Source organism: Rattus rattus, chromosome 2 (assembly GCF_011064425.1).
Source record: "Rattus rattus isolate New Zealand chromosome 2, Rrattus_CSIRO_v1, whole genome shotgun sequence".
Lineage (NCBI taxonomy): Eukaryota > Metazoa > Chordata > Mammalia > Rodentia > Muridae > Rattus > Rattus rattus.
Window position 1 is genome coordinate 9,645,084 of NC_046155.1, and position 13,909 is coordinate 9,658,992.

The 13,909-nt window shown below is 44.9% G+C and overlaps 1 pseudogene; it reads left to right on the top strand.

Moving 5' to 3' along the window:
• Nucleotides 1–11,154: 11,154 nt before the first annotated feature.
• On the top strand, nucleotides 11,155–11,998 carry LOC116890946 (annotated as a pseudogene).
• The last annotated feature ends 1,911 nt before the right edge of the window (nucleotides 11,999–13,909 follow it).

Sequence of the window (13,909 nt, forward strand, 5' to 3'; positions counted from 1 at the left end):
TGTATCGAACTGTGGTTCATGCGGTTATACATGCTTGATAATAGTGACGTGAGTATGTGCTATGGGTCACTTATTACCTTTTATACCTCCTCCTGTTATTTTAGGATGTATTCTTTCTCTTATAAAAAAGAAAAGCTGGTCTACCACCAACTGAGCCATACATTTTACTTCACCCTTTTTTGCATTGTATGTGACATGTACGCAAGCACGTGTGTTTAAATGTGTGTGGATACACATGTAGGTGAGCACATGCATGTGGAGGCCAAATGTTGAAATCAGGGGTCCGCCTTAATCATACTTATTTACTGAACAGGGGTCTCTCATGGAGCCCAGAACTCATCAATTAGTGATAGATTATAAGTGGCCCACAATTCTTACCTGGCTTTTATGTGGGCACTGGAGACAACTCCCGTCTGTGCAGCAAACACCTCACTGTACATCTACTGACAGCACAAAGAGGCCATGGCAAGTGACTGACCTATCTTGCCTCAGTTGAGTAAGGGTACTCAATGATGTTTGCACGGTGAGGAAAATGCTTAATCGCTCAGTGAATACATGTGTGTTTGTCTATGTGCGCGCACGTGTGTGTGTGTGTGTGTTTGTGTGTGCGTGTGTGTGACATATGCTGCATGCAATGATGACATGCTACACTGAAGAATCTCCACATTTTGAAATTCAGCTCAGCCTTCTTGCTTCATTTCTAAGAGATCCTGTGTAATGTTGCATCAAGATCTCTGCAAAAGCTGAATGTAGTAGTCGCCTTTACTCCAAGCACTCTGAGGCAGAGTTCTGTGAGGTCCAGGAAAAACAAAACTGCATAGTGAGATTCATTAGGGAAAAAAAGCCCAGTGGTGGTGGCAATGCCTTTAATCCCAGCACTGGGGAGGCAGAGGCCAGTGGAATTCTGAGTTCCAGACCAGGCTAGTCTTACAGAGTGAGTTCCCGGACAGCAGAGATACACAGAGAAAACCAAACAACAGACAAAAAAACCTGCAAAATGTTTTCAATAAGCCTATAGCACTCCAGATCAGTCCCGGGAGCAACCTGAAGGCCTGATGGAACCTTGCTTCCTTCATTTGAGAGAGGCAGGTGCACAGCTAGGAACAAGTGGGCAGTCAAAGAAGCCAGAATAGCAAGACTGAACCATCCTCCTTTCTGAACTGGGGGAGGGGAGGTCTTGTACCAAAAGCATACACTGAACCTGATGTCTAAGAAGTTCTTCAGAGAGAATCTGAAGGTCCGGAAGGAGTCTGGGGCAGCCCCAGTTGCCAGTTTTCATGGATGACTCTAGCTCCTAGGCTAGATCCTCCATCATATTGTCTCTAAAAGAAAGGGCCAACAGACTTACCTCCTGGTATCTTTGCTACAAGTAGCAGGAGCTCAGTAGATAGATACCTCTTGGGTATCTATGCTCCATACAACAATAGCCAGAAGACTGGTTAAGGACTTACTCTGACTTTTTCTCCACCAGATCCCTCTCAACCTTCTGCATTACTACAACTACAACTCTGACAGAAAAGAGGTTTTGGGACCTCTCTCCTTGGCTGAGCACTGTGTGCCTTCGGGACTTCTCTCCTCAGTTGGAACACCGTGTGGCATGCTTTCCTGATAACAATCTTATTTGATGTTCATCTGTCGAATCATTTAGCTAACTCCTACTCTGTGCTCAGTGCAGGCTGGCAAGCCACCAAAGTTTATCGAAAACCAGATCCCTCTACAATGAATCTGATCTTAGAGATGAGAGGGTCTTGGCCAAGTATCCAGCCCTCCTCAAGTGCTTGTGGACTTTGTAAAGTGTACGATGCATTAATGGTCCAGCAACTACAGGTACAACTCTGTCTAAACAGCACCCACCCCAGGCTATCCCAATGACCTTCGGCAGTTCTATTAGTCCAAGTAGACCGGATTTGAATTGCTAACCAGGAATTAAGCATATGACGTATATCATGAATACTGAGAGTTCATTCAGGATCAACAGAGCCCCGGAAGCAATGGAGTGATTTACCTGGCCCCACACAGGCTTAGGAATAAGATTTATCTTTGTATGCTCATCTGTGTAGGATGGTGGGGACGTAAAAGTACAATGGGACTTGCAGACCTGTGTTTGTCTGGGTGGAAAGCACAACACATTCCTGTGAGATTCCACACAGAACTCCCAACTAGGATGCCTTGATCACTGTCACAAGTTGTTCCACAAATGTGCCTCTAGGCAAACCCACCATCACAAGAACATCATAGAACCCACATGGTACAGACAGTGTATGTCTGAAGCATAGACTATCACTCCCAAGGCCATGATGGACAATAGCATGCCAATTAAAACAGGCGTAAGGGAAAGGATGCACTCAGGCCTTGGGTAAACATCAAGAGGCTGTCCCTGGCATAACAATGGGCATTGTTTGGCAGCAAAACATATTTGAAAGCAAAACAGGGCATTCTAAAACAATAGTAAAGGCCTGCAAAATGGTTTGGTGGGTAGAGGCCACTAAGACTGACCACATGAGTTCCGTCCTCCAGACCCACATGGTGGAAGGGACAGTCTGGTCCCCATAGGCTGTCCTCTGTAGGAATGTTATGTATGTGCAGGCAAGCATGAGCACACACACACACACACACACACACACACACACACACACACACACACACACGGGGGGGGGGGGGGGAAGGGGAGAGAGAGAGAGAGAGAGAGAGAATTATAATAAAAGGGAGCACAGCCGATACAAAGAAATGGCCAGAAGGAATAATTCGCAGCTCTTTTACTGAACCACAGACAGTGACTTCCTTGTGACTCACTTCTCTGACTTGACTGATCCTGGCCCACACAGTCTTGGACTGGGTGATAGACATTCCACAAATCTTGAATAAAATAATGATTAATGTTTGGTAGGGGGAGTTAGGCAGGACATCATCCTACTAGTAATATTGCTGTGCAGCTCAGGCTGACCGGGACTAGTAGCAATCCTCCTGCATCAGTTTCTTGAGTGTTGTGATTATAGGCTAGATAGGAACCACTACTCCTGGCTATGTTGGCTTTATTTTTCATTTTTTAGAGTAACTTTATAACCCAATTATAAAAGTAATACATTAATTTTTAAAAATTCAGTATATACTAAAAACTGTATAAATTATCTCTCTCTCCCCCTAGGCAATTACGCCTATAATTTCTTTCTAGTTTCTTTCAATTGAACAATTCATGCCAAAGATGAAATTCCATCATATTATTTTTAATATTCTTTGTTTGCCATTCCTTAAAATAGTGATTAAGGTATTTTTGGAATTTTGATGCTGTCACAATAAACATGTTTTCCTAATAAACATTTTTTTTCCCAAAAACGTTAATCAAGACTGAGGATATAGCTCAGTGGAAGAACACTTGCCTACCGTGTACAATGCATGGGGGTCAATCAACCTCTAGCATGGAAAGAAAAGGTAAGAACATTTTATCAAGGACTATGTCATCTTATGTCATTGTAACTCTGAAGTCCAGACTCCTCTTACTTCTACTCCTTTTGTACCTGTCAATATAGCTCACAGCCTGGCCAGTTAAACTTGTTCCTCGATTCTCATTATTTGGGCCTGTTCTAGAGAGTGGAGAGATTTTCTTACCGTCAGAACTTGGGGCTGTTTCCAACTTCTGCTATTAAGCATACTAATTTTTGCACCTTTGTGTAGTCTCTCCACCCCCTACTTTCCCAGGAGTACAATTACCCCATCAAAGGATCCCAGACCGATTTACAGCTCTGCCACAGCTGCCAAATTGCTGCTCAACGGTTTTTTGAAAGGTGTGCTGGTCATTCAGAGTGGTAGCTGCAGGGACCGTCATTCTTTTTTTTTTTTTTACATTGGTAGAAATCTTTATATTTGATGCAAAATTAAGATCATACTAGTCACATTGGTACAAAAATTTCATATATGGATACTGAAATTAGGTTTTCATACATTGGTATAGGTCATTATATGTTGATACATATTTAAGATTATGTTTGATACATAGTATATATATATATATATTTGAAAAACCATATTTATATAATTCTTTTTTGATTAGATATATTTCTTTTTTCTTCTTTTTTTTTTTCCTTCGGAGCTGGGGACCAAACCCAGGGCCTTGCGCTTCTAGGCAAGCGCTCTACCACTGAGCTATATATTTCTTTACTTATATTTCAAATGTTATTCCCTTTCCCAGTTTCCTGTCCATAAGCCCCCATCCTCCATCTCCCATCCCCTCCCCCTCCTCCATACAGGTATTCCCCCCATCCATCCCCCTTACTGCCCCCCATATTGCCCTGCACTGGGGGTCCAACCTTGGCAGGATCTAGGGCTTCCCCTTCCACCAACAAGGGTATTCTCTGCTACATATGCAGTTGGAGCCCTGGGTCAGTCCATGTACAGTCTTTCGGTAGTGGTTTAGTCCCTGGAAGCTCTGGTTGGTTGGCATTGTTGTTCTTATGGGGTTGCAAGCTCCTTCAACTCTTTCCATCCTTCCTCTAATTCCCCCCAAGGGAATACTATGTTCAGTTCATCTCTAGCATTGACCTCTGTATTGGACATGCTCTGGATGTGTCTCTCTGGAGACATCTATATCCAGTCCCTTTCAGCACGCAATTTTTAGCTTCATCAATCTTATCTAGTTTGATGGCTGTATGTATATGGGCCACATGTGGGGCAGAATCTGAATGGCCATTCCTTCAGTCACTGCTCTAAACTTTGCCCATATCCCCTCCTATGGATATTTTTCCCCTTTTAAGAAGAAGTGGCAGCATCCGCATTTTGGTCATCTTCCTTCTTGAGATTCCTGTGGTCTGTGGATTGCATCTTGGGTAATTCGAGCTTTTGGGCTAATATCCACTTATCAATGAGTGCATACCAAGTGTTTTTCTGTAATTGGGTTACCTCACTCAAGATGATATTTTCTAGTTCACTCCATTTGCCTATGAATTTCATGAAGTCATTGTTTTTAATAGCTGAATAGTACTCCATTGTGTAGATGTACCACATTTTCTGTATCCATTCCTCTGTTGAAGGGCATCTGGGTTCTTTCCAGCTTCTGGCTATTATAAATAAGGCTGCTATGGACATAGTGGAGCATGTGTCTTTGTTGTATGCTAGAGCATATGGGTATATACCCAGGAGTGGTATAGCTGGGTCCTCAGGTAATGGAATGTCCAATTTTCAGAGGAAACTCCAGACTGATTTCCAGAGTGGTTGTACCAGTTTGGATTCAACAACAATGGAGGAGTGTTCCTCTTTCTCCACATTCTTGCCAGCATCTGCTGTCACCTGAGTTTGTTTGTTTGTTTTGTTTTTTTTTTTCATCTTTATTAACTTGGGTACTTCTTATTTACATTTCGATTGTTATTCCCTTTCCTGGTTTCCTGGCCAACATCACCCTAACCCCTCCCCCCTTCTCTATGGTGTTCCCCTCCCCACCCTCCCCCCATTGCCGCCCTCCCCCAACAATCACGTTCACTGGGGTTCAGTCTTGCAGGACCAAGGGCTTCCCCTTCCACTGGTGCTCTTACTAGGCTATTCATTGCTACCTATGAGGTCAGAGTCCAGGGTCAGTCCATGTATAGTCTTTAGGTAGTGGCTTAGTCCTGGAAGCTCTGGTTGGTTGGCATTGTTGTTCATATGGGGTCTCAAGCCCTTCAAGCTCTTCAGTTCTTTCTCTGATTCCTTCAATGGGGTCCGTTCTCAGTTCTGGTTTAATGATGGCATTCACCCATCATTCTTAAGCAAAGTGTCCATCTGTGGTATCTTTACAGGAAGTTGGAACACTGAACTTTCCCAAGGGAAGATGGAAAGTCCCCTCCTTGTTCTGAATCTATGATCTCATCAGTAGATAGGAGATGGGCTTGTCTGTGGAAACTGCCAAGCTTCTCCTAAGCCTGTTTTGTGTCCCCCTTTCATGGATGCCAAGATCTCGGGTTTACATATGGTACTTGACTCAGTCATGTTTCTTCCATTTGGAATTGTTATGAGAGTTTTTACAAGTTGTCCAAGTCAGAACCTGGGTCCTGGCAGCCCTAAACAAACCAGGCCAGCCATTCTACCTCAACAGGCTTATTAAATATACAACTAATAATGAAAATCAGACAAGGGAAATTGACTCATTGTGACCACACTGGGAAGAGGAAAAAAGAAATGCAGGGAGACCTACCCTCCCCACTCACCACCTGCTCATCCCCACAACACTGCCAAATCCATCTTGGGGTCTTGACATGTTGTTCAGGTTTAAACAGAAGTAAAATTTATGACAACCAAGCCATCCTGGTCAAGGTGAGGCCTTGCCCATCACTACTGTCCAAACTCTGGTCTCTCTGCAGAATCACATGAAATTTGTTTCTGGAGACAAGCTCCTCCCCTGGATGGCACCAGGCTTCATCCTTTTCCTTCTCCCAGGATAAGATTCCTGAGGGAGGGCTGGCAGTGGTGCCACACATCTTTAATCTCAGCACTCGGAAGGCAGAGGCAGGTGGAGCTCTGTGGGTTAGAGTCCACAGAGCGAGATCCAGACCAGCCAGGGCTACAAAGAGAAACCCTGTCTTGAAAAAAAAAACCAACAACAACAACAGCAACAACAAAGAGGAATCACAATTTCTTAGGGTTAATTGTCTCAACAGTGTGCTAGCCCAGGCATCGTTTTAAGACACTAGACACTGGGGTCTGGAGAAATTGTTTCGTGGTTATGAGCACTCATCGTTCTTGCAGAGAACTCCCAACACCCACATGGTGGCTCACAACATCTCTAACTCCAATTCCAAGGGATCTGACACCCTCTTCTGATCTCCTCTGGCAACAGACACACATATGCTGGGTAGACATATGTGCAGTCGAACACATGTGCACATTCTATAAAGTACCTTTTAAGACAGACAGCAGACACTCAGGGTACCATCAGAGCACCCCAGAACTAGCAACATCAGAAAGGGTGGCAGCGCCGAAGAGTTCTTCAGGTACAAATCCACACTCGGCCACCTTAGCCCTGCGACACCGCGTTCGACCTTACCCCAGCTCAGCTTCTCCCCCTGTAAGTGAGGTTGGGTTAGTTTTTGCCTCTGCAACAGGAAGTAAATGTGTAAAATGCTGAGAACCGTATTTGACGTGTAAGTACTTGTTACCAACAAATACTTTTCCTGGGGACCCACAAGTGTCTGTTCACCCCAGATAGGGCACCGGTGGTGACCAAACAAACAACCACACCCACCTCTAGTTTAGCAAGCCAGCAAGCTTCCTGGAGTTACTTAAGGGAGCATGGGTAAATGGGTGAGGGGTGACTTACAGGCACACGGACAATTCAGGTAGCTGTACTACCTACCAGCCCACCCCAAGAGGCTGGAGAGGCGGCTTGGCAGTTAAGAGCACTGTCTGCTCTTCCGGAGGACACGGGTTCAATTCCTCAAGTCTACCTGGCAGTTCACAACCATCTGTAACTCCAGTCCCAAGGAATCCAATCCTTCTTCTGGTCTCTGGGGGGGGGGCATAGACACACACATGCAGACAAAGGGTACATAAATATAAAATATTTCTTTAAATCCACCACAGCGTGGGTGATGACTCAGCAAAGCAGCAGTTACTTGTACTCTAAACCACTTGCCAAGAGACTCCTTTCTCTGGCAATGGCTTGCCCGCTCACGGAATGCTCGAGGGAGGAACTGAGGATCTGGGAATGTTCTTGTGAATTTTATAAACCCGCTGCCCTGGTCATCTCATGAGGAAATACTTCACACTGGGGGGGGGACAGCTCCACAAGTGTTCCCTAAAGTGCTGGTTAAGGAAATGGGGGTGGGGAGACTGGAGAGATGGTTCAGCGGTTAAGAGCACTGGCAGCTCTTCCAGCACCCACAGGGCAGTTACTGTTTGTAACTCTAGTTCCGGGGACTTCAACCCTGTCACACAGACATGCGAGGAAGCAAAACACCAATGAGCATAAAATACAGAGAAATAAATATCTTTTTAAAGAAAGAAATGAGGGGTTGGGGATTTAGCTCAGTGGTAGAGCGCTTGCCTAGCAAGCGCAAGGCCCTGGGTTCGGTCCTCAGCTCCGAAAAAAAAAAAAAAGAAAGAAATGAAAGAATCAGAGCTGGAGACAGTGCTCAGTGGCAGAGCTGCTGCCTTACGGGACCCTAGAACTAAAGAGCCCTGAAAACGACATAAATGAATAAACGGTAAGGAAGAGAATCCAGCACCTCCACACTAGATCTCCTCAGTACAGCATCTTCTGAACTGACACACTCACTGCCTGTCAACTGTGTTCCCCTCCCTCTCCCTAAGGCCCAGAGATCAGAGTTTTAGCTTCTGTTGCAAAATCTCCTGGGGCGGGGCAGTCTCTGGATGGCCTTTCCTTCAGTCTCTGCTCCAAACTTTGTCTCCGTATTTCCTCCTATGAATATTTTTATTCCCCCTTCTAAGAAGGACTGAAGCATCCGCACTTTGATCGTCCTTCTTCTTGAGCTGTGGTCGGTGGATTGTATCTAGCCCATAGGCATACAGCCACCAAACCCAGATAATATTACTGAAGCCAAGAAGTGCGTGCTGACTATAGCCTGATATAGCTGTCTCCTGAGGGGCTTTGCCAGAGCATGACAAATGCAGAGGCAGATGCTCACAGCCAAACATTGAACTGAGAACAGGGTCTCCACTGGAGGACTTATAGAAAGGATTGAAGGAGCCAAAGGGGTTTGCAACTCCATAAGAACAACAATACCATCCAACCAGATCTCCCAGGGACTAAACCACCATCCAAAGAGTACACACAGACAGACCGATGGCTTCAGCTGCATATGTAGCAGAGGATGGCCTTGTTGGGCACCAATGGGTAGAGAAGCCCTTGGTCCTGCCAAGGCTCACTCCACCCACCCCCACCCCCCAGTGTAGGGAAATGTCAGGGCAGGGAGGTGGGAAGGGATGGGTGGATGGGTGAGGGAGTAACTTATAGAAGAAGGGGGAGGGAGATAGGATGGGGGCTTATGAACGAGAAACTGGGAAAGGGGATAACATATGAAATGTAAATTTTAAAAAATCCAACGAAAAAAAGAAAGAAAGTAAAAAAAAAAATCTCCTGGGGCTAGAGGACAAAGGTTTGAAGTTCTGGGCTCTTCACTTGAGCTGCCTAAAAGTCAGGAGATCATTAGTTCCATAGGATCTCAATTTATGTAAAAAAACAAAAGAGAAATGAAGACAAACAAGATTATAAAAACTGTGGGGTATTTTTAATGTTATACAAAGTAAATTACTAGCCACCACCCAATTCAATAAATGATATAGTTTGCTAAACTGGCAAAGGCTCTCAGAGAATTCTTTTGAACAGCATAACAAGCCCAATATTTTAGACAGTGAAGCAATGGGGATTTTGATTTATGGAGGCTTGGCCCTGGACGGTGGTGCAAGTTTCCTTGGCTTAGAACTGGCTGTGCTATTCCTCCTTCACTGGAAGCCTTGCCCACAAATAGCCTTGACCCTGGGATGACCTCAGCAGCAGGGGTCGGGCCCCCAAGTCCCATCCCCTCACCATCAGCCCCTAAGCAGACTCTGAAGGAGCCAAAGGGGTTTGCAACTCCATAAGAACATCAATAGACCCAACCAGATCTCCCAGAAACTAAACTACCATCCAAAGAGTACACACAGACAGACCGATGGCTTCAGCTGCATATGTAGCAGAGGATGGCCTTTCCTTCTATTCACCTGTCACCTGACTGAGCCAAAACAGAACTGAATACGGTCATGCACTAAGCCTAAGGGGGTTTATTCATGTAACAAATAAGAGAATCTCAATCACATCAGCTGAACTTTCAGCCAATCACAGTCTGCACATTGCCCAGAGATGAATGCAAATACTGAGATGTAAGTAACCAGGTTCTTCCTCTAGATCACTTCCTCTTCCCGTCCATAAATATCCCCAGCCTGCTTTGCTCTTGGAACCTTCTTTCTGAACCTTCTCTTGGCTCAGGCGACTCTCTGATTCCTAAGTCTTTTCTCAGCACAAATAAAGCCTGATAAATTTAATTAGTCTAAAGGTGTTTTCTTTTCTTCTTATATTAACAGATGGGTGTTGACTTAATTGTGTAAACCAAGCTTATGTTATTTTTTTAAAAAAATATGTATGACTGTCTTACCTGTATGTATGTATGTATGTATGTATGTATGTATGTATGTATGCATGTGTGCCATATATGTACCTGGTGGCTGTTGGGGTCAGAAGAGCATATTAGATTCCCTTGGAATTATAGTTAAAGATGTTTGCGAGTCACCATGTGGGTGTGGAAACCAAACCCCTGACCCTCTACAAGAGTACCAAGTGCTCTCAACTGCTCAACCTTCTCTCCAGTCTTGGGCTCATATTATCCTATGTAGGTTTACAGAGAAAGTGAACTCATGGTCTAAAAATTTTCAGCAAAAATAAAAGCCCCACAATGATGGCTAGCGTTTTAACGTACCATGTCTGTAAGCCACGATGATGGTGATTCTTCGTCAGTATCGACCTGATGGACCACCATCGCCTAGGAGACACGCCTCTCGGGATGACTGTGAAGGGTTTCCAGAGAGGACTGCCGGAAGAGAGAAGGACTGCTCTGAAAGTAAGTTCCACAATTCTATGGGATCCTGGACGCAGTGAAGTGGGTAGAGGAGAAAGGCATCCAAGTGCGAGCAATCCTCTTACCTGTCTCCTGGCTCGCCTCGCTATGACCAAGCTCGCAATGCTGTTGCTACTGCCGTGGCTTCTGCTTACGCCTACGCCTACCCTCACATGAGGAACCGTAATAAATCCCTCCTTCTTAAGCTGTACCTTGCCAGGTGTTTTGGCACAGCCATGAAAAGCAGCCAATGCAGCAATCTAAGCTTTAATTGTTCAAACTTTGTGGTAAAGGGCCAGCGAGGCAGCCTAGCAGGCGAAGGTACTTGCTGTAAGCCTGATGGCCTGAGTCCAGTCCCAGGGACCCACGCGGCAGAAGGAAAGGACAGATTCCTGCAAGTCGTCTTCTGACATCTACATGTAGGCTGAGGCATGTATGGTATTGCACTGACACATACAGGTAAACGCGTACCCCAAATAAATAAATATGATTAAAATTTTCATATAAAATTAATACTTCTTATGCCAGAATGGTCGAGCACTGTTATCAAGAATAGAAAACTGTCACCTCACCAAAGAGAAGAATGGTGCTAAAACGGATTTCCAGCAACAGGTGCTTTGGCGGCCTCCAGAAAGTTTTCGAACATAGCAGCGTTGAGATGAAATGTAAAATGAAAGGTGTCTACCACCCCGGGGCTGAGAGTGGAAAGTGCCCTGCACTTTACTGGCTGCCTGGCTTAACTTGCACAGAACAAAATTTCATATCAAAGTCTGGCTATCAGCAAGCTGCCTCAGGACACCGTCTTGTGGTCATTGCTCCTAGAGCAGCACCCCTGATTCCCAAGTGGCTTCAATGTTAAAGGGGAAGATGACATTTGGGACTTTGGCACTGATGCTGGGTTTTACGTGAATGCCACCGAAGATCCTTGGAACGCTAACTGCAGAATGTAGGCTTACGTAACAGAGGAGCTTCCGCAAACTCATAAATGCCAATTTCCCGGTGGACCCACAGAGGTCACTCCGTGGGAGGCCACGGAGCTCTGATTTGTGCTTTGAGAAAAATTCTGGGAAATACAGATCTGTGTCAGCATTTCTTCCAATTTGCAACCCTGTGCTCTGTCCTTGGGGCAAAAAAGCTTTTAATGGATGTTTGGGACCAGATCAAAGTAAACGGAAGGCATAGGAGGCAGCCTGTCTCATGAAGGCCTATTGGGGCTCACAGACTGACATACTAACTGATCAAGGAAAGATGAAGAGTTTCTCTCAGATAGGCAGTTACTCCCTGACAACTTCACCGCTGCCTGAACAGAAAAGAAAATCCCTGTTGATTTTAGGCTCCAAGAGGGTTATGATCATAGCTACCACCTCATTGCAACCTTCGTCAGTGACCACATCAGGCATCACGCAAAGTACCTGAGTGCATGAAGAGCTTCAGACAAGAGAGCCTCATCAGGATGAGAAAAGTTGGAATCAACAGGATTGCTGACTAAGAGATTTCCTCTCAAACGTCATGCTCCTGCAGTCGCTTTTCTGGATAAATATATCAAACTTTCTGCTTTAAAAAAAAAAAGAGAGAGAGAGAATAGGGGCTGGGATTTAGCTCAGTGGTAGAGCGCTTACCTAGGAAGCGCAAGGCCCTGGGTTCGGGTCCCCAGCTCGAAAAAAAAAAAAAGAACCAAAAAAAAAAAAAAAAAGAGAGAAAAAAAAAAGAGAGAGAGAGAATAAAACTGAGGCTGAGGAATGCGGGACAGACAATCTAGCTCTCACACTTAGCCAAAGCAAGAACAAAACCTCCTAGGAGGATAGAGGTGAAGTTCTGGTCCCAGGAAAGTTCCCTATTACAGAAAGGCTAACAATACACGGAATTGTTAGAGAACAGGCCCTGTGCCATTGAGAGGAAGCTTCTCGAATGGAGATCGCTAGACTCACCAATCCACACACTGCTGGTGGATACCACCGCTGAGGCTGTGATACAAACTTCATGATTAATCGTGTCCTAGTGTCTCCTGACAATTAAGGCCGCTAAAACTGGATAATTCTGACTAATAACTAGTGACACACAGAGGTGGTGCCTGCCTGTGATTGCAGCACTTGGGAGACCGAAGCAGGGTGATCAGATTATTACAACTTGGAAGCTAATCCGCTCATCACAGTGAGTTCCAGATCACCCCGGGGCTATGTCTCCAGGGACAAAACTAACAACAGTCAAACACAATGTGGAACTAAAATCACTAGAAATAGTAAATGTTAAAACTATATACAAAGAAGGCAAGGCCTGCCTTTCTTCATTTTTATTTTTGTCTTTAAATCTTTTAAAAGCTGTATTTTTCTTTGTTTATTGGTGTGTGTGTGTGTGTGTGTGTGTGTGTGTGTGCGCGCGCGCGCACGTGTAGGCAGGTAGGTAGGTAGGTAGGTAGGTAGGTCAAGATGCATATGTGAAGGCCAGAGGATAATTAACAAGTCAGTTCTCTCCTCGATACATGGGCTCCAGAGATGAACTCAGGTTGTCAGCCCCATCACCGGTGCCATTACCGACTGAGCCATCTTGTCAACCTTTATTTTTCTTCTTTATTCAAAGGTTATTAGAAATAGCATTTACTCTGTGGGGCATTCCCGAAGACATCACCAGCGAACGAGGAAGACTAACTTTCACTGAGCAAGTTGCAAAATGGCATAAGGTACCACAAACCAAGGCCGTCCATCAGACAAAGTGAAGTCAGGTGGATCATCTTAATCAATGTTCCTGATGGCGATCACGTCAACTCCCACCGGGAAACACGAATCTATGAATAAGGACTGAGAGCCATCTCCTGACAACAGAATCACTATAAACTGTCACACAGGTAATATGGAGCCAATACCACAGCATTTTTTTTTTTAACCAGGTACAAGCGGTACTTTGAGATCCAGCAAGTAATAGCACCCAGACCTTACACACACTAGAACCTGGAGACAGGCACTTTTTAAAAATAACATCAGAAAACAGCTGACCTTGAACTCCATTGGAAGGACCCTCCATGCAGCAAAATTTCAGAGCCTGAAATCTTAGATCCATATCACTCTATTCCAAAGGATTCCTTGGATCTGGGAAGATGGCTCACTTGGTAAAGTGCTTGCATTTTCCTTTTAAAATGTTTGATCTGCAGAACCCATGTTTGAAATAGCGGCAAAGTGTTTGGAATTGCAGTACTGGTGAGATGGAAATAGGGTCTTTTGGGGATCAGTGGCCAAGCACGTCTAGTCAAGGCTTCAAGCCAGAGACCTTGCCTCAAAGGAGGGGGATGGCATGCCCATGATTGTTTTCTGACCTCCACACATACATGTACACCTGTGCGT